We start from the raw sequence: 17,644 nt of genomic DNA on the forward strand, positions 1-17,644 counted from the left end.
TCGAGTACATAGCCACATTGAGGGTACATCTAGTTATCAACAAAAGTGGTTCCTTAGTAGGTTGGCAATCACTATACTACACACTCTTTGACTAGTTTTACTTAGTTAGATTATGTGAGAACTAAATTTTATATGTAAGATAGGGTATGATAATTTTCTTCATTGATTGTCGTATAAGTGTAAAAGGGGAGTCATATTATCTAATATGAGTCGTATATATGGGTTTTATCAAAGTTGTTCACTTGCAGGTGGCGTCTTGTTTTGTATAAAGAGTGAATCCCCCGGGCATGGTCTCCATCTCCTTTGTGAATAAAATAAAACATTCAATAAAATATCAATTCAAGATTAAACATATTCAGTTAGAATTACATTCAAACCAAGGATTACTTAACATTATGAATGCACTAACCTCGTTAAAGTGAGAAAAACAAATACCAAGTTTCAAGGTGGAATTACATAGAAAATGAGTACATATGAAGTAATCAATACATCATGGGTTTCAGGTTCCTAGTGTCCATTTTTCTGGTGGCAGTTGTGCTGGTGATATGTGTTTGTAGGTGGAGGCCCTATAGGCAGTGAGGGAAATAGTGTCCTATAGAGCGGTTGACCATGGAACACCATATTAGAGTGTTTGAGACTTTAGAGCCACTTTGAAAATCATGAATGTCTTGAATATTTGGCCATATGAACAAATCTCAATTTGTTTTTTAAGGCCAAATCCTTCCACAAGGTAGAACTTGAAAAGATTTTTTCTGCTCTCAAAACTTTGGCTAAGATTTGGCCATGTGGTCAAATCTTAAGCTTGTTTTGAAAGTGGGAATTGGAAAATTCTCAAATTCACTTTATGGTGTTGTGGCATGGCCAACTTAGTACTGAAGGTAGTGGTCTTCTCGGGGGTGGAACAAACAACACCATGGACTCCTGGGTACATGGTAAATGCGACGTGGGAGGCTATGACGGTGCTGAACGTGAAACCTTACCCAAATAATGAGTTGATCCTATCCCACTAGGAAGTCACTTCTTTGGTAAAACACATGACAAAAAACAATTTATAGTCTTGCTTGATGCTAATACAATGTCATTGTAGACACTCACACTCAGTTGCCAAGCCATTGTATCTAGTAAGACAATCCAAAATTGCATTTTCAACCTTCATAAATGTACCCAACAACCACCTGTATAATAACACGTACATTAGTGGACAATGCAATGAAAACTATATATAAGGCCTTCAATCACTCCTCAACTTACCGAGCAAAGAACTTTCTCTTCTCCACACTGGACCAAAAGGATGCTACAATGCCATCTAGCATCCATGGAACCTCTTGGATTGGTTCTTGAATCATATCATTATCGGCATCATATCCATCATTGTAATTGGCTGCCACATCTTTAGCCTTATGATCGTACAATGGAACAATAGAAGCCCCTCAAATCTATGTGTGAACATGGCTAGCACCAAGGTCTCAACCAACAATATGGTTTATGTTTAAAATGGAAACACATCAATATCTACCATGAAACTTGTAATGGCTAAGAACTTACTAAATCCATGAAATGATCTTTTAACAATATATGTGCGTGAAAACATCCAAAGAAAGATGGTATGAATATGGGCGAGTGTTGCAAAATAAGGTGGGCTTTAGCTAAGATATGATAACTTTATGTGCCTAGTTTGAGGGTCTATTGCTAGACCTTTTGATGAATTTGATAGGAAAGGGTAAGTTCTCCTCTTTCTTTGCCAGTTTCTTTATTAGTAGACCATTATCTATGGAGAGATTGAGGTTGAGAAATTTGGTTGAGTCTTTATTCTCATGTTCTATTTCCAGACAATCTGGATAAATTTTGTGGTGATCCATAAATAAACTTGGATCTAATGAGTCTATCAGGAAGATGTCATCAAAGTATCTGAAAGGGGTACCCAACTTGCTGAGGATAATTGGGGCATTGGAATCTCTTAGTGTCTCCGCTATGAAGTCATGTTCAAGGAAATGGAGGTACACGTTGCACCAAAGTGGAGAGCATGCGAGTCCCATAGGGATGGCATTAACTTGTTTATACACCGTTTTTTGGCATTGGATGAACATGTTCAATGCAATTACCTCATCCATAGTGAAAGAGAGCTCAGATTTAGTAGAGTGTGACGACCATGTACCATGGATGCAATGGGTGGGGAACTTTCCGAATGAGATAAATTTCTCATGAGTAGATGTGAAAGCATGTTTGATTAGCTTTGAAAGGTGCAAGATAAACCCATTGTCTCCTTGGTGGGGGATATTCTCATAGTATTACTTAATATCACCGTAGAAGAGAGACATAGCATTTTTGGGTAGGTTCAGGATGCACTCGTAGACTAACTCCACAATCCACCATGATTGGATGCGGATGTTATGGGATAACAATTTTTTGGGTTGAGTTGCCATGCTCGGGTCTTGAGGATTGGGAGGCATGTTTTAAGGAGGCATGCCATGTGTAAAGAGATTCTAGAGTAGCAACAGAATGCTCCGCAAGTTATCCATCTAAAGGCATTCTTGTGCCTTTTGTATGTTGGGGTGATGTAAGGGAGTGAGTAATGAGAGGGACGTGTGACAAGATTTAGGTGTGCCCAGATGGATGAGAGAGTTGGTCCACACTCATTTCCCATGTTTGGAAATCTTCTCCATTGAGTCTCTTCTTGGCTTCTCTGATAATGAAGTGTTTGCAAATTAATACAAGATTATTTGTTGATTTATCTAAGCATGTGATAAATAATTTCCAGTTAATTTCCTCCATTTCTGTATTGTGATTAGGATAGACTTGGTATTGTCATTTGATTGGCAAAAATTTGAGGCAATATTGAGATAATAGTGTATGGGTGTGATTGATTGTGAGATGTGAGGGTAAGCATACACACTGTTTTTCAATAAGGTGATCTAATAGTTGGTGAAGTTCATTCATGGCTTGTTCTAGAGTAGGAGTTCTTGAAGGGATATGCCCCAAATCTTGTTTTCATATCATAGAGAGAGGGTTACTCATGAATGTTTCCAAGTTAGATCAAGTTAGATGAGAGGATGTGTTCCCAAGTCCTATCAGTTTATGAGGATATGTTAAGCATTGGCATTCTTGTTCATTGTGAGAAGTGAATACTTCTTTGGTGTTACAAAGCGTAAGTTTTAGAGGTGGGTCAAATGAACAGTTGAGCACACATTCCTCCCAGAGGGGAGTGGTGATCACACATAAACCAAAGAAGAAGAAGCTAAAAAACCGTTTCCAAATAGAATGTCTATAAGAGGGTTTACAAAATGAATGGGAATGAAGGTCCCTCCATTTCTTTCTTTTTGAGATTAACGCAATCAACCATGCCAGTCCTTACACACATGTAAGCCAAGAAAACTAACTAACTTCAAAACTAGGTGCATCACATAAGGGTATCTCAATCATACAATAAAGACTTGGCAGTGTTGCCTAAGTTAGTGCTAAAAACAGACCTAATCCTAGGCAAAGGGGTAGAGAGAGAGAGAGAGAGAGAGAGAGAGATCCTTGTCTGTGTATGCATGTGTGTCTGTGTGAGAGAGAGAGAGAGCCTTAAACACATATATGGTCGGGCTCTTGGGAGGACCTGACAAATTTGTGCAAAAAAAAAAAAAGTAATAACATCGCTTGAGAAGCACATTTTATAGTATGTCGCTTAAACAATGCAACTAAACAGTTATTATTTACATTGCAAATGTAATGGAGAGTGTTGCGTATGTGACACATTTTTTTGCCGCTTATACGACACTTTGGCATCACTATAAGCATCACTTAAGGGACAGTTCTATTGCGACCTTTGTTGCGACGTTGTCGTGCCCCTCCGCTTCCATGATGTGAAAAAGAGCAAATAGGGCTTGTCAATAGGCGGAGTTTAATGCTAAATGTATGCCCGACGATGCTTTAAGGGACCATAACTTATGTTTCTTATGCTAAAAGTGAATACATCCAAAGTGACTAAAAATGGAAGTTTATGGGCTAGAACTATAGTGCTCAAAATGCTTGACGAGCCTATTTTTACGGCTCAGCAATTGGAGCTGTGTTGAAGTTAGAAGTTTGTGTCCATTGCAAATCTATACCAGATTGGGCAGCTGCATATGATGGGTTAATGTTGGCATAAATGTATGGGCCCGATTCCGTATCAGGTTGGTCGCCTCGATCAGTGTGTGATCTGGTGCTTTTATACTTCCACCAGGATCCGAAATACAGTGCACTTAATAGGGCAATAAGTATTCGAGGAGCACCTAGTCTGAAATGTCATCTTTTGTAGTGCATTGGTAACGGGGTATGCTTCCACAGTTGTGCTCAGCACTATGGTGGACGGTATGTATGTAAAATGTGTGGATTGGCAATAATGGAGCTCGGTAGTACTGCTATGGTCAATATTTTTGAGTGCTCGATAATGTTTTGGCCGATGCGTATACCAAATGTGGTGCCGTTATGAAAGCACATAAAGTTCTTGATGAGATTTCGGTTCAAAATGTTGTTGTCTAGAATGGTTGCGGCAAAGGAGCTCTAAGTTATTATCACCGGATGCGTAGGGAAGGCCTATCCACAAATGCTATCACCTAAGCTTGTAGGCAAAGGGTGGCCGTCCACTACAAGTGGCCACCCAAGCTCCTAAGGAATGGCCGCCCAAATAGATCATAGGGGCCTATGGAAGCAAAAGGGTTTTTTAAAACAAAAATATGGTTTTCCCTTCAAGGGAACAGTCACGGCGCCGTGACTGTTCCAAAGAGGGGATAGAGAGGAGGAAAAAGAAGGCGCATGAAGAAAGAAAGAAAAGGAGGAAGGCGCCAACGAGCCGGAAAGAAAGAAAAGGCTTTTCTTTATGGGAAAAGGAAGAAGCAAGGAGGAGATTTTGGGCTTTTAGCTAATGTTTAGGTTTTGTGAAAGGAGAGATCATGCACCCACGCGCTCTCGGGACTTGAGGAGATATGTGTGAGGAAGTAGGAGAAGAAGGAGGAAACGAAAGCTTGGCTTTGAGCTCGAGAGATCTCTCTCGATCTCATCGAAGGTGCTCTCTCTCAAGCTATCTCAACTTTGACAAGGAAAGAGGATGCACTCTCTTGAACTTCATCTGAATCTCTCGACTTGGTAAAGAAAGTAGGAGGCAAAGGAGGAAAACTGGATACGAGTTTTTTAAAGCTTGAATAGGAGGGATACCAAAGGGGTTAAGCTTTGTAGGTGCAACCAGGGTAATTTCAGCTCTCTCGGGCAGGTTCTTGAGAGGATTAAGCTCTCACAAACTCGAGATGGCATAGCAGTGCCGTTAGCGGCCAACATTTGTGATTGAATCCCACTTTGGCTAACCAATAGCAGTTTAAGGCAATATGGGTGTCCATTTTAATTAATTTAAGATTCATTTTCAGTAACTTTCTTGGTATTTTGCAGCTTGTCTCTCTTGTTTCCCACAACAAGCAGCCCTGTGTTGACCCGATTCAACTTGGGAACCCATTATCCCCGACATCTTTGGTGAACCCGACGTGAAACTGAGCCGTGGTGAAAAATTTAGTAGAGAAAGATGACTACACCGCAAGAGGCGGCAATGCAGTAGATGATGCATCAATTTGTTGCCTACATGCAGCAGTAGCAAACAGTACAACAACAATTTAATTTGCATGAGCGGATACGAAAACCTCAACAAGAAGTAACAAAAAAATTGCAACGGTTCGAAGATTTAGATGATTCAAAATATTACAAAATTTATGATCAATCCATGGAGGATAATGGGATTGATGATCATGAAGCAGTTGAAGGTTTCCACTTGATTGTCGTGCCAGAGCTTAGGGCTGGAATTGGAGAGATACAAGCTGCACAAAGATCAAACTGACAGAATTTTTAAAAGGCATTATAGGAGGAGTATTTCCTTGAAGATTCTCAAAGGGTAACTAAAGAGAGTTTTATAAAGTGGATCCAGCAAAAAAAAAAAAAAATCTGCACGAGAGCTACTACGAGAATTCGAAAAGAAATTTGAGCAACTCTCTACAGGAGAGCAGTGGTCATTGAAACCAAAACGGGTAGAGTTATTTTTCCAAGCTGCTGATACACGGCTTCAAAAGAGCTTGGTGAAGCTACTTGAGGATTCAACAGGTGAGTTGGGTCTAACATCTGATTGGAAGCTGGTTTTTGAAGCAATTAACATGATTGTAGAGCGGTAGATGAGGGTGGATAAGCTGATTGTGGTTGATCCCATGGGAACAACGGATCAAGGAATTAAGGAAAAGTCAGTCTCTGGGAAACAAAAATTAGAGGATCCAGTTCTTGACGAGCTGATCAAAGGTATACAAGAATTAAATCTAAATTTGAAAGCAATTAAGCTTGAAGGGTTAGGCACCAAGGGTCGACTTCATAGCCCAAGAAACAACCTCCACGCAAGGATTGGAATGACCACTGCATGTGGTGCGTAATAAGGATCATGAACGCAAAGACTATGAAGATTTTGATGAAGCTTACAAGAAAAATGTGGTCTTTTGGAAAGACAAGAAGGTTCATCTCAAAGCAACTTTGAGCCACTCCGCTTGAATTTTGGGAGGGGTGGTATCCAGAAGTTAGAAGAGGAAATACAACATAATGTTGCTATGGTAGAAGCATCTACATATGGGTTGCAGGTATACAATAATGCAGATGATGAAGGTGCAAGAACTAAAGGTGATTTGTGGCCTTATGCTTTGAAGACTGCAGAAGCAAGCAAGGGACTCATGGGAGATTATGTCATGTTGGGAATTGCATTAGGAAAACTATAGGATGGGCAGATCCGATAGATTCACTTTTAGTATATGCATTTATTGCCAGGTCTCAAGCTAATGAAACCATAGTAGAAGAGAAGCAGAAAAGAGATGAAGATATTTCAAGAACATCAAAAAGAGAAATAAGATCTAGCAATAAGCAAGACGAAGGGCATGTTCCCAAATCTACTCTAGAAGTGATAATGGAAGAGGCATCGAAAGATAAAAAGCAAGGTAAGCCCAAGGGACCTTCTTATAAGCTGAAATCAGACATTGAGTTGGCTATAGATTTAAAGAAGGTTTTTGAAGAGCGCATTCTCAATGGCAAAGTGGAGCTCACGTTGGGTGACATCTTCGGTTTTTGCCAAGTGGGAGTTTCATGAGGAGATAATTGACATTATCAAGAGGAAACATCAGATACCAAGTGAGCAGGAACCTGATGTAGTTAAAAGCCAAATAATCCATCACATTGAGTCAATTTTGGATGCTTATGGAGAGGCATTTGAAGAAGAAAAGTCAAAGGATGTGGTGGTTTCAAAGCCAGTCATATCAGAGGTAAGACATGTTTATTTTAATGACGATGGAGATGAGGAAGTTGTGTCCAGGAGTCACTTTTCTAGGACTCATTGGGCCAGAGCAACAACAAAAACCATTGTCACTACAACACTTCGCGCAAAAATCATTGTTCGTACCGATGTAAATAAATGTGGTTTAAGATTAAAATGCATCGGAGTAAGTATCCCTATACGTGTCGGACTCGTATCCTCGATATACGCGTCGATATAATCACTTTATGTACCGACACTCATACCAACGCCCATACTGACGCTCATACCAATGCATGTACAGACACTTATACCGATGTCTGTACAGACGCTTGCAAGGACACCTATATAGATGCCTGTATAGACGCACATACCCACGTCTCCACCTGCAAATTTGTTTTGAGCAGAGAGTAGTGCCATTTGTTGCTACATGTGCTGCAGTAACAAAGGCACAACCTCTCTACTCAAAAGAAGAAGACAAATGTAATCACACTTTTCATTAATATAGATTGATAGTGCATAATAAAAAATAAAGAAGCGTTAAGAAAACGACCATAAATACGAAACTAGAAATTGCAATTATCAAAACCATGATAACCATACCTATTACCATTGCCAAAAATAAACACAAAACTATAAGTATAACCATATTGATAACAGTAAGAAAAACCATAACCTTAAATTTAAACATAATGATTACCTTAACCATAAGCAACACATAACCTTAACGAATGCAAATGACATAATTATAAACAAAATCATGACCATTGCCACTATCATAACCATCAACATAAGCATAATCATGATCATAAAAGGGTGTCAAAACCATATCCATTGCCATTGACATAACCATATAGATACCATATCCAAAGTTATCGTTAGCACCATAATCGTTGCCACTAGCATAAGCATAAGCATAAGCATAAGCATAAGCATAAGCATAAAATAAACATAACCATAACCATAAAAGAGTTATCAAAACTATAACCATTTTTGCTAGCATAATGAAAAATAAACAATAACCATTTTTAGTGACATAGCAAAAAATAAACCATAACCATAAGCATAAGCATGACAATAAAGGTATTGGGTGAAAGCATGTTAACGTGTCACGCTTTTTGTGCTAGTTAGCATGTCATTAAATATCTAATATCTAACCCAAATGATTTTCTCATATTAAACTGATCATTTAATATGGGATAATAAAGGGGAACAAGGGTTAGAATATAGACATGTGCTTACGGATCTATCTCAACACGGGGCCAATGGTAAAGGGGCCCAAATGCGAGATGGTTTGTCAAAGAGCAAGGTTAACTAATGAAGCTTAAAAGACCTTAGAGTTAGCTTCATTAAAAACCTCCAGTGTTAAAAGTCCTTTGACTTTAAGCAAACTAGGGTTGAGCTTGAGGTGGGAACCCGACCTAAACTTATCCAAGCTAGGGTTGTGCTTGAGGTGGGAACCTTAAGCAAGCTAGGGCTGTTCTTGTGGTGGGAACCTGACCTAAACTTAAGCAAGCTAGGGCTATGCTTGAGGTGGGAACCCGAACTAAATTTAAGCAAGCTAGGGCTTTGCTTGAGGTGGGAACTCCACCTAAGGTGCTTGTCATGCTTGATGACTAAGGTGCTTGAGGTACTTGTCACATTTAATGAGGAAGTTGCTTGAGAAGCTTCCTATACATGGTAAGATGCTTGAGTCGAGAATCTACACACTTAATGAGGAAATTGCTTGAGAAACTTCCTATGCCTAAAAATCTCAAAGTTAGGGGCATTCTAAAAAAGCACATGGGACACATGTCAGACTCTCACTAAGCCTAACCACATGGTGTGCTTGAATGCTATTGGTTGGGCTAAAGAGGGGTCCAATGAGCTTCTACTTTCATCTAACAAATATCTAGATATTTTCAAGCTCTCTCTCTCTCTCTCTCTAAGGGGTAAGGAGAACACTTGTCAAAAGACTACCCATGTGCTTGACTGCATGCTGCATGTGATCGGCCAGGGGGAGAGGGGTCTAATGAGCTTGCAGCATGTAGAAATTTCACCCAAAGCAAGGAAGGGGGGTGCTATGGGGATATACTCCACACACACACTCATTTGAAAAGGCATTCTCACTTGGTGAAAGTTGAGGAACACCACCTCCTTCTCCAATCTTGTGAGAGTGAAATCCTACACCAACACTCTTGGCTATGGAATGCAAATCCAACCAAGAGTCATGCTTTAATGCTTAAGCTTGCCATATTTTCCATATTCATTACTATGCTATTATGCATGCTAGCAAGAAGAGTAATGATAAGTGATGAACTATTTCTTTCTCCTATGGAATGTTTCTTCTTCCTCTTCCCTATCCTCATTCCCCGCTAGCTCTCTCCACCTTCGAAGGTGTTTGAGGCCTTGGGATTGAGGCTTGGGATAGTTAATTCTTTCTTTAAGTTTATGTTATGCTTGTGATGCATGAAGCTTTCCATCTTCATTGCATCACCTAGGCTACAAGGAACACAAAGATTATATTGTACCAAGTCTCTCGTGATGGGAGAAACTATAATACAAATGTCTATTGGAGGGGGGACCGGCTCCATATGAATCCCGTCCTCAACTATTGTCATGTTCTCTAAACTCTCTCTCTCTCTCTCTCTCTCTCTCTCTCTCTCTCTTGCAAAAGTATTTTTCATGCCAAGTGAACTAAGTACCATGTTTATGTTGCTACTGACGGGAGCAAAGCGAACCCCGAACCCCGACGAACTCTAAAACACCGGGGACTGAATGGCGCGCCTCGAGCCTGTCATGGTAAAGCAAACAGGGGGCACCACCTAGCTTCAGCGGCTAGGACGCAAACAACACACCACCATAACAAAGTTTTCATCCAAGAGAGATGGATGCTTGGGAGTAATGATGAAAAGGAAAGGGAATGAGATCAAGTGAGAGAGAGAGAGAGAGAGAGAGAGTGAGGCCGGAGGGGGTATAGCGGCTTAGTACTTAGGCATCACAAAAGGATGGCGAATCCGCACACCCTTCACACATACACAAGCTCACTCCAAAACACAAGACTAGGTGGCGATTCCGCACACCTCACATGGGCAAAACATTGCAAGAAAACATACTCACAAAACCTCAAGCTTTATTTAGAGAATTAGGCGATGAAATGGGGAGCATAGGGTAGGGGAATGAGAAGGGAGAGAGTGGTAGAGCACATGGAGGATAGGTGGGAGTTGATGGCGAAGACTCGCACGAGGATTATGGCCATCATCCTTCATTTAGTTTCCCTTCATCTTCCATAGCCAAGGGTGTAGAGGTCATGCTCAAGACAAGCATGGTGATTGCGGTGATGGTGATGGTGTGTGTGTGTGTGTGTGCACTAGGCACACATAGTGCATAGTGTGTTCTTTGGTGATGTTGTGTGTGTATTTAGTGTGATGGTGACCCCTCTTTATATAGGGGAGGAAGGGGGAGGAATTCTAGAATTTAGAAATGAAGAAATCATTATCTACATAGGCCATGTGACTGTGGGCCCCACTTGTCTGGCTGTGTATATATGTGCCAGAACAGCAGTCTCATGAGAGAGAGACTAAGAGAGTGAGATGGGTTGATGAAAAAAAGTGAGAGGTGACATGGAGAATAAAGTAATTACAAGAGGGGAGAGAGGGGAGTGTGTTCAGAGGTGAATCTGTGTGCGGATATACGTGAACACAAGAAAAATCAGGTAACCACCGGGTGGGGATGGGTCTGTGGGCACCTTTTTCAGTGAAACTGAGTGTGTGTGAGTGTGGGGGAGGTTATTTAGCTACAAGACAAGAGACATGGCGCCCTTTAGAGAGAGAGGGGGGTATTTGGGTCATGGGATATGATAGGAGAGAGAAAGAGGGGGTGGGGTATAGTATTTTGGAAGATAGGGTAAGTTGCATGTGAGTTAGGGTGCATTATTGGTGAGTTATAATGCATTATTGGTGAGAGGTGGGGTAGCTTGAGGGGAGAGAGAAAGGAGAAAGGACAAGGGGAAGAGAGAGGTGGTTGACCTTTTGAGTGGAGGAGAGGAAAAGGGACACACGGCGGGGCAACAGTGAAGAAAAAGGAGGCAAGGTGGGGATGGGCTGCCCCGCAGGCATGAGGTGGCCTATTTTACCTTTCTTATATATTTACATAATCATACTTTATTTTTTCTTACTTTTTCCAATGCTTTTTATCACTCCCTCCCTAAGAGGGGGTTTTCATGGGGTGGGGACGAGAGAAGAGGGGTATGGGAGCTTGGCTTGTGAAAAGCCCCCATCATTAGCCCTCCCCTTTTGGCTAGAGGCATTCATGTCTCTAGCTCATCTGTTTGATCATTATCGTCGGAGGTGGTGGCTGATGGTGTGTTCTCATCTGGAATGTCAATTGGTGGAGCCTGGTCAAATCGAAGAAAATAAGGTTTAAGTCGCCAACCATTTACCCTGGTTTTATGAAGTTTTCCATCAGCCTCCATAAGCTGGTAGCTTCCATTGGCATACTTTTTCCTGATGATGAAAGGGCCCTCCCATCGGAGTAGGAGTTTCTTATCCTTGCGCATGTCGAAGCGATTGTCGTAGCGGAGCACCAACATTCCTTTCTTCAATTCTTTTTTCCGGAGATGCTCGTTAAAGCTAAGCTGTCTATGCTCTGCTTGTGCTGCATAATAATTTATTGATTCTTCTCTGTCTAGCTGCAGTCTTTCCAAGTTGATGATGTGATCTCTCAAATGCATGTTCGGCTGTTGAAGCTGGCTTGCCATTACTCTGAGACTTTGTAGTTGCACTTCAATGGGCAAGATTGCTTCCTTACCAAATACTAGATGATACAGTGTGAATCCCAAGGATGTACGAAATGAAGTTCTGTAGGCCCATAAAGCTGGTAGTAGATACTTATCCCAGTCTCCAGGATGATTGTTTACCTGCTTGGTAATAATTTTAGAAACCATTCCATTTACCTTTTCAACTAGGCCATTACATTGAGGGTAATATGGTGAAGAGTGCCTCCTTGTAATGCCCAGTTTTTGCATTAATTCTCCTACCAAGTCTTCTCTGAAACCTGGCCCTCTATCAGAGATGATCTCTAAAGGTGTGCCAAACCTACAACATATGTGCTCGTAGATAAATTTAGCTACCTCTACCGCTGTGATTCTAGTGGTGGCTGTAGCCTCTGCCCATCTAGTCATGTAGTCGACCCCCATGATAATGTAGAATTTTCCTGAGTTGGCCCTAGGTAATGGCCCAATGGCATCGATACCCCATTTTTCAAATGGGCCATATGAGAGAATAGGTGTCTGTGGTTCAGGCATAAGTGACCTAGTGCCGGTCTTTTGACACAACTTACACGTTTTGCACCAATGGTGTACATCACGGTTGAGGCTAGTCCATATGAATCCTGCCTGCAAGATTTTCCTACTTGTTATGTCTAGGGCAAAGTGACCACCACAAACCCCGTCGTGACAACTAGCAATTACTCCTGTGATTTCCTGAGAGAGAGGGACCTTCCTGAGTATTTGGTCCTTACCCTTACAGTACAAACCGTCATTGATGAGTCAATACCTTGTGGCCTTCCATGTCAGCCATTTCTTCTGTCCTTTTGTTAAATCTGATGGGCATTCCCCTGTTTCCAAAAAATGCATGATGTCAGGCAAGGCATCACTTCCTTGAAATAGAGGGAGTTTTAGTTTTATTGCTCGAACCACCACTTCCTGTAGTCTTTCACTTGCTAGGGCATCTGCTTCTTGGTTTTGAGCCCTTGGGATATGGTGTATTTGAACTTCTTCAAACTTACCCAACAAGGTTTTTACACCACTTAAGTGAGTCCTTAAACTAGGAGTTTTGCATGTCCATGCTCCATTTACTTGCCTTACCATAAGTAGAGCATCCCCAAATACATTAAGGCGTTGTACACCTTGCAAGACGCACCATTGTAGACCCTTGGTTAGTGCTGCATACTCAGCTTCATTGTTAGAATGTGAATCTAACAATTGGCCCAACGAAAATACCTTCGTCCCTTTGTCATCAAAGACCACTATGCCTGCAGCTGCTTTGTCGGACGCTCGCTTGTAGGCTCCATAAAAGTAGAGAGAGTATGCTCCTTCTACCATCGGTGGTACTGGAGGTAATCGGACTTCTCCTTCCTTAGATTGCTTCTCCTTCCTTTCAAAGACTTGGTAGGTCATGAGTCCCCCCAAACTTGCCCTTGTCGTTCTTTCTACCTGTACCGTGTAGTCAAACTCTTGCAGACGAACTAGCCATTTAGTAATTCTAGCAGACACATCCATGTGTTGTACAACATAGGGAAATATTTCATCCGTGGTTAGAATCACAAATTGCTTAGGCAGCAAATATGACCTAAACTTTGTAGTTGCAAATCTAAGAGCTAGGACTAAGTGTTCCACATGGGTGAAACCTTTCTCTCCTGCTGTCATCATTCGACTAGAGAAGTAGATTGGCCTCATGAAATATGTCGTCGTATCCTTTTGGAGTAGCAAAGCCCCCAATGGGTCATCACCAACACTTGAGGTGACATAGAATTTTCATCCCACTTAGGTGGTGAGATAGTTGGCAGAGTGGCTAAGACCTCCTTTACCTTGTTGTAGTGATGTTCGCTTTCCTCGTCCCAAGTGAAAGTTGATCTTTGAGTGAGTTGTTGCAGTGGTAGAACAAGTTGTGATAGTAGATGTATGAATCTACTTAAGTACCTCACCTTCTGTAGAAAAGAGACCAGTTGACGTGCAGTCGTTGGTGAAGGTAGGGCTATGAGTGCGGACACCTTACTTGGGTCGGCGTTGATACCTTTTGCTGAAATTTCATGGCCTAGTAGAATGACTTTACTCTCCCCAATGTGGCATTTATCCACATTTGATTGCCCACCTAGGCTCTGCAACCTGGCCAAACCTTCAGTTATCTTTTCTAAATGTGAAATACGGGAGCTATATATACAAAAATCATCAATGAACACTCTTATGGATGTTCCAAAGAACGGTTGAAAAACATATGTGACATATCTCTGGAATGTGGCAGGTGCATTTGTGAGACCAAATGGCATAACCTTGTATGCAAAACAACCCCATGGCGTGATAAAAGTGGTTTTTAGCTGATCTTCCAAGGCTATGCGTATTTGAAAGTATCCAGAATAACCATCACAGACGGTATAGCATTCAAAACCCGCTACTTCATTCAGAATTTCATCCAAGAAAGGGAGAGGAAAGTGGTCTCTCTTTGTAGCTGCATTTAGTGGTTTGTAGTCAACAAAGACCCTCCACTTACCATTCTTTTTAGGCGTCACCACTACGGGTGACACCCATTCTGAGTTTTCTACAAGATAGATGAATCCCGCCTCCAGCAGTTTCCTTACCTCGGCCAAGAGTGCCTTTTCTTGGATGACCCCCAATCGTCGTAGCTTTTGCACAACTGGTTTTACCCCTTCCTTCAGCTTAATATGATGTTCCACCACTGTAATTCCTGTGATTCTTTCATAGTTGTCAATGAACAGGTTAGGAAATCCCATCAACATTTGCAAAAAACTATCTTTCTCCTCAAGTGTTAATTCCGTAGACAACATACCCTTCAACCTACTTCCTCCTAGGCCAGGTGATTTTCTCTCCTGTTCATTGGGTTTCCCTTTTGGTGATGGATCACGAGTTGTGCTTACCCTTTGTGGATCCTTCATAATGATACCCATCACATCAATGGAACTGTCACTTTCGTCGGTGGATGTGGTCTCCTCCTCAGAGCTGGAAGATTCGCTAGTGGTTTCATCTGCCGATGTTTCCAGATTCATTTGCTTCTGCTTGCCAATCCTCATGTCGTAGCAGATTGTCTCCTCTTTCTTACCGGTCATGCGTAGAAGGCCAGTACCCCAGTCCTGTTTTGCCTTCATGGCCATCAACCATGGCCTTCCCAAAATTAGTGGATAGCCCTCCCCCTTAGTAGGCATTACAAAAACATCTACCTCTACCTCAATGTTGAAAGCTTTGATTTTCACGGCACTTACCACACCCACACACTTTACTTTTGCGTTGTTTGCCATCTTTGCCTTGCATGGAGAAGGCCTGTCAACCTCGAGCCCTAATCAAAGCATCATAGCTTCACTCATTACACAGATTTGTGCACCTCCATCAATGTAGGTGTTTCCAACCCTCTTTCCTTTTATGTTTACGTCGACAATTGGAAGGATGTCATCCATGTTGCATCCCGAAATTGCTCCGGCTACCTTTGTTTTGGGGCGTCTTGTACTTACCATTTTAGACCATTGTCGCCTTACTTTAGGTACAAGATGTAGCAACTGTGGCCATGTAATCTTCGGTCCTTTCTCTGCCACATCCAATGTTAGATCATAGGGCTTAGAACTTTCCCCTAGCTGAAAGTCAGTGATGCCCAATTTCCGTCGTGGCCTGGATGGCCTCTTGCTAGTTTCTCCTCTCATGCTTCTCTCATCATCTGATTGTGTAGCTTTCTCCCTCCTAGCTCTTTTCACAGTCATGGCTTCAAGTGTTTCTAAAAAGGTTAACTTCTCCTTACCCTTGTCCCTCTCCTTTGCTCTGGGTGGATCCACTACTACGGCTTTTCCTTTCTCTTCTAGCCTTATGATGTTTACAGGGCGATCAGGTGGTGGGGCTGGTGGAAGAGGTGGGATGGATGCTTGTAGTGGTGTCTGGGGTGGACGTAGAATTTGTGTTGGTGGGGGTGGTGCTCGGGGTGGGGGTGTTCTTTCTCTAGGGGGTGACAATTGGTTCCTCCTACCTCCTCTATTATAGTTTTGTCGTGGTTTGGGACAGTAGTACATACCATGACCGTCTTCTCCGTAGTTGTAGCAATGATACTCCCTGTTTTGTCGTCGTGCTCTTCCAGGGTCTTGATCTCTTTCTTGACTCCTCCCTTGCTGTATTAAGTGGACAGACAAATTCTGCAGTTGGTCAGTAGTATGGGCCAACATATCTTGTTGGTCATCTCTTACCCCAAGAGCTGGTGGTGGTGGTATGGTGGTTGTCGTAGTTGCTGGTCGACGCGATGTTCCTGATTCTATTGACTCGGTTTCTTTGGCTTTCATTCGCAGCTTCTTGTCTTTAAGGCGAGCAATCTCAACGGCTAACTCGTACATAGCCGGGAATCTACCTTTCACCTTCTCCTTGAGAAGCGGCCATAAGCCATGCATGAACCGATCTTTTTTTAGGAAATCGGGTCCAGCTTCCCCCCTAGCCAGTGACTCAACCCACCGTTCCCACAAATCCACAAATTTGGACTCATAGGTGGCATATTCTAAAAGACCCTCCTGCTTCAAGTCTCTCAACTTGTCCCACAACTTTTCTGAAGTGGTATCTCCCCCAAAGCGGTTTTTAAGGGTTCCCAGTCATCCTTGGTTGCTTGTGGAAGTGCATTGTACCATGATCTAGCTTCTAGCTTCATGAGATGCTTAAAGATTCTAACCCGGGATCCATATCTTTATTGCTCACTACACATGCTACTTCAAAGTCATCTAGGAAGTCTGTTACCAAATCCTCCCCCTTCTTTCCTTTAAATGTTGGAAATGCTACACTTGCCATGATTACTGAGAGAGAGCTAGAAAGACACACTGCTTAACTTGAAAAAGTTTTTTTTCTTCTTTACAAGGAGGCGTGTATACCCTCTTAGACATAGATTAAAACTTCAAACGGTACATTGCCTTGTACCAAAGGTAAGACAAATGGTTGATCTGATTCCAGAACCTCCAAAAACTGCTCCCCACCCGGCATGGTGTCAATGACGTGCTGGTAGTGAGCCTTCAAATCCAGTATTACCTTGATTGAGCGTACACGTGTTGGTATGTGTGATCTGTCTTGAGGTAGGTTGTATTGATTCATGTGAAGCTTAGAGGTGCTTAGTCACTGTCCAAGCTTGTGGGAGAGAGTGGTGTTCTTTCCTGAAACAAACTCAGTAGATCCCTAGTTTTTCTAGTGAGAGTGTGAGCCAATGCTTCCGTTATCTGTGCTGCAGCATCAGGTGCGACTTGAAAACTGACTGTGGTAATTACCTCGGTGACTTGAGTTACCCGATTCTCAAAGTAGAATAGTGTTGATTCTCTATTTTGTAGAGCTCCTTCCATTTTGTTGTTGTGGTTTGGTTGTAGGTTGCGGACATGGTTTCGACCTTCTCCTTCTTCTTCTTGGCACTTGGCCTATGTATATCCACTGGGTTTGGCGTGTTGGTTGACTCTCCCACTGCAAATCGATTACCGTTACGCCTGGCACTCGAGCTTCGATGGAGATGCGGAGTTCGTCTAGTTGTGCTTGGAGCTCTTCTTCTTCTGTCGTCCAATTAGCAAATCTTGCTAGCCATTCATCCATTCACAATAGTTTAGGGGTTTCAGTCTTGTAAATTGAAGGGTTTCATGAAAAGATCCTCA

The sequence above is a fragment of the Adiantum capillus-veneris genome, chromosome 2 (genome assembly GCF_014529385.1).
Source record: "Adiantum capillus-veneris isolate H3 chromosome 2, ASM1452938v2, whole genome shotgun sequence".
Lineage (NCBI taxonomy): Eukaryota > Viridiplantae > Streptophyta > Polypodiopsida > Polypodiales > Pteridaceae > Adiantum > Adiantum capillus-veneris.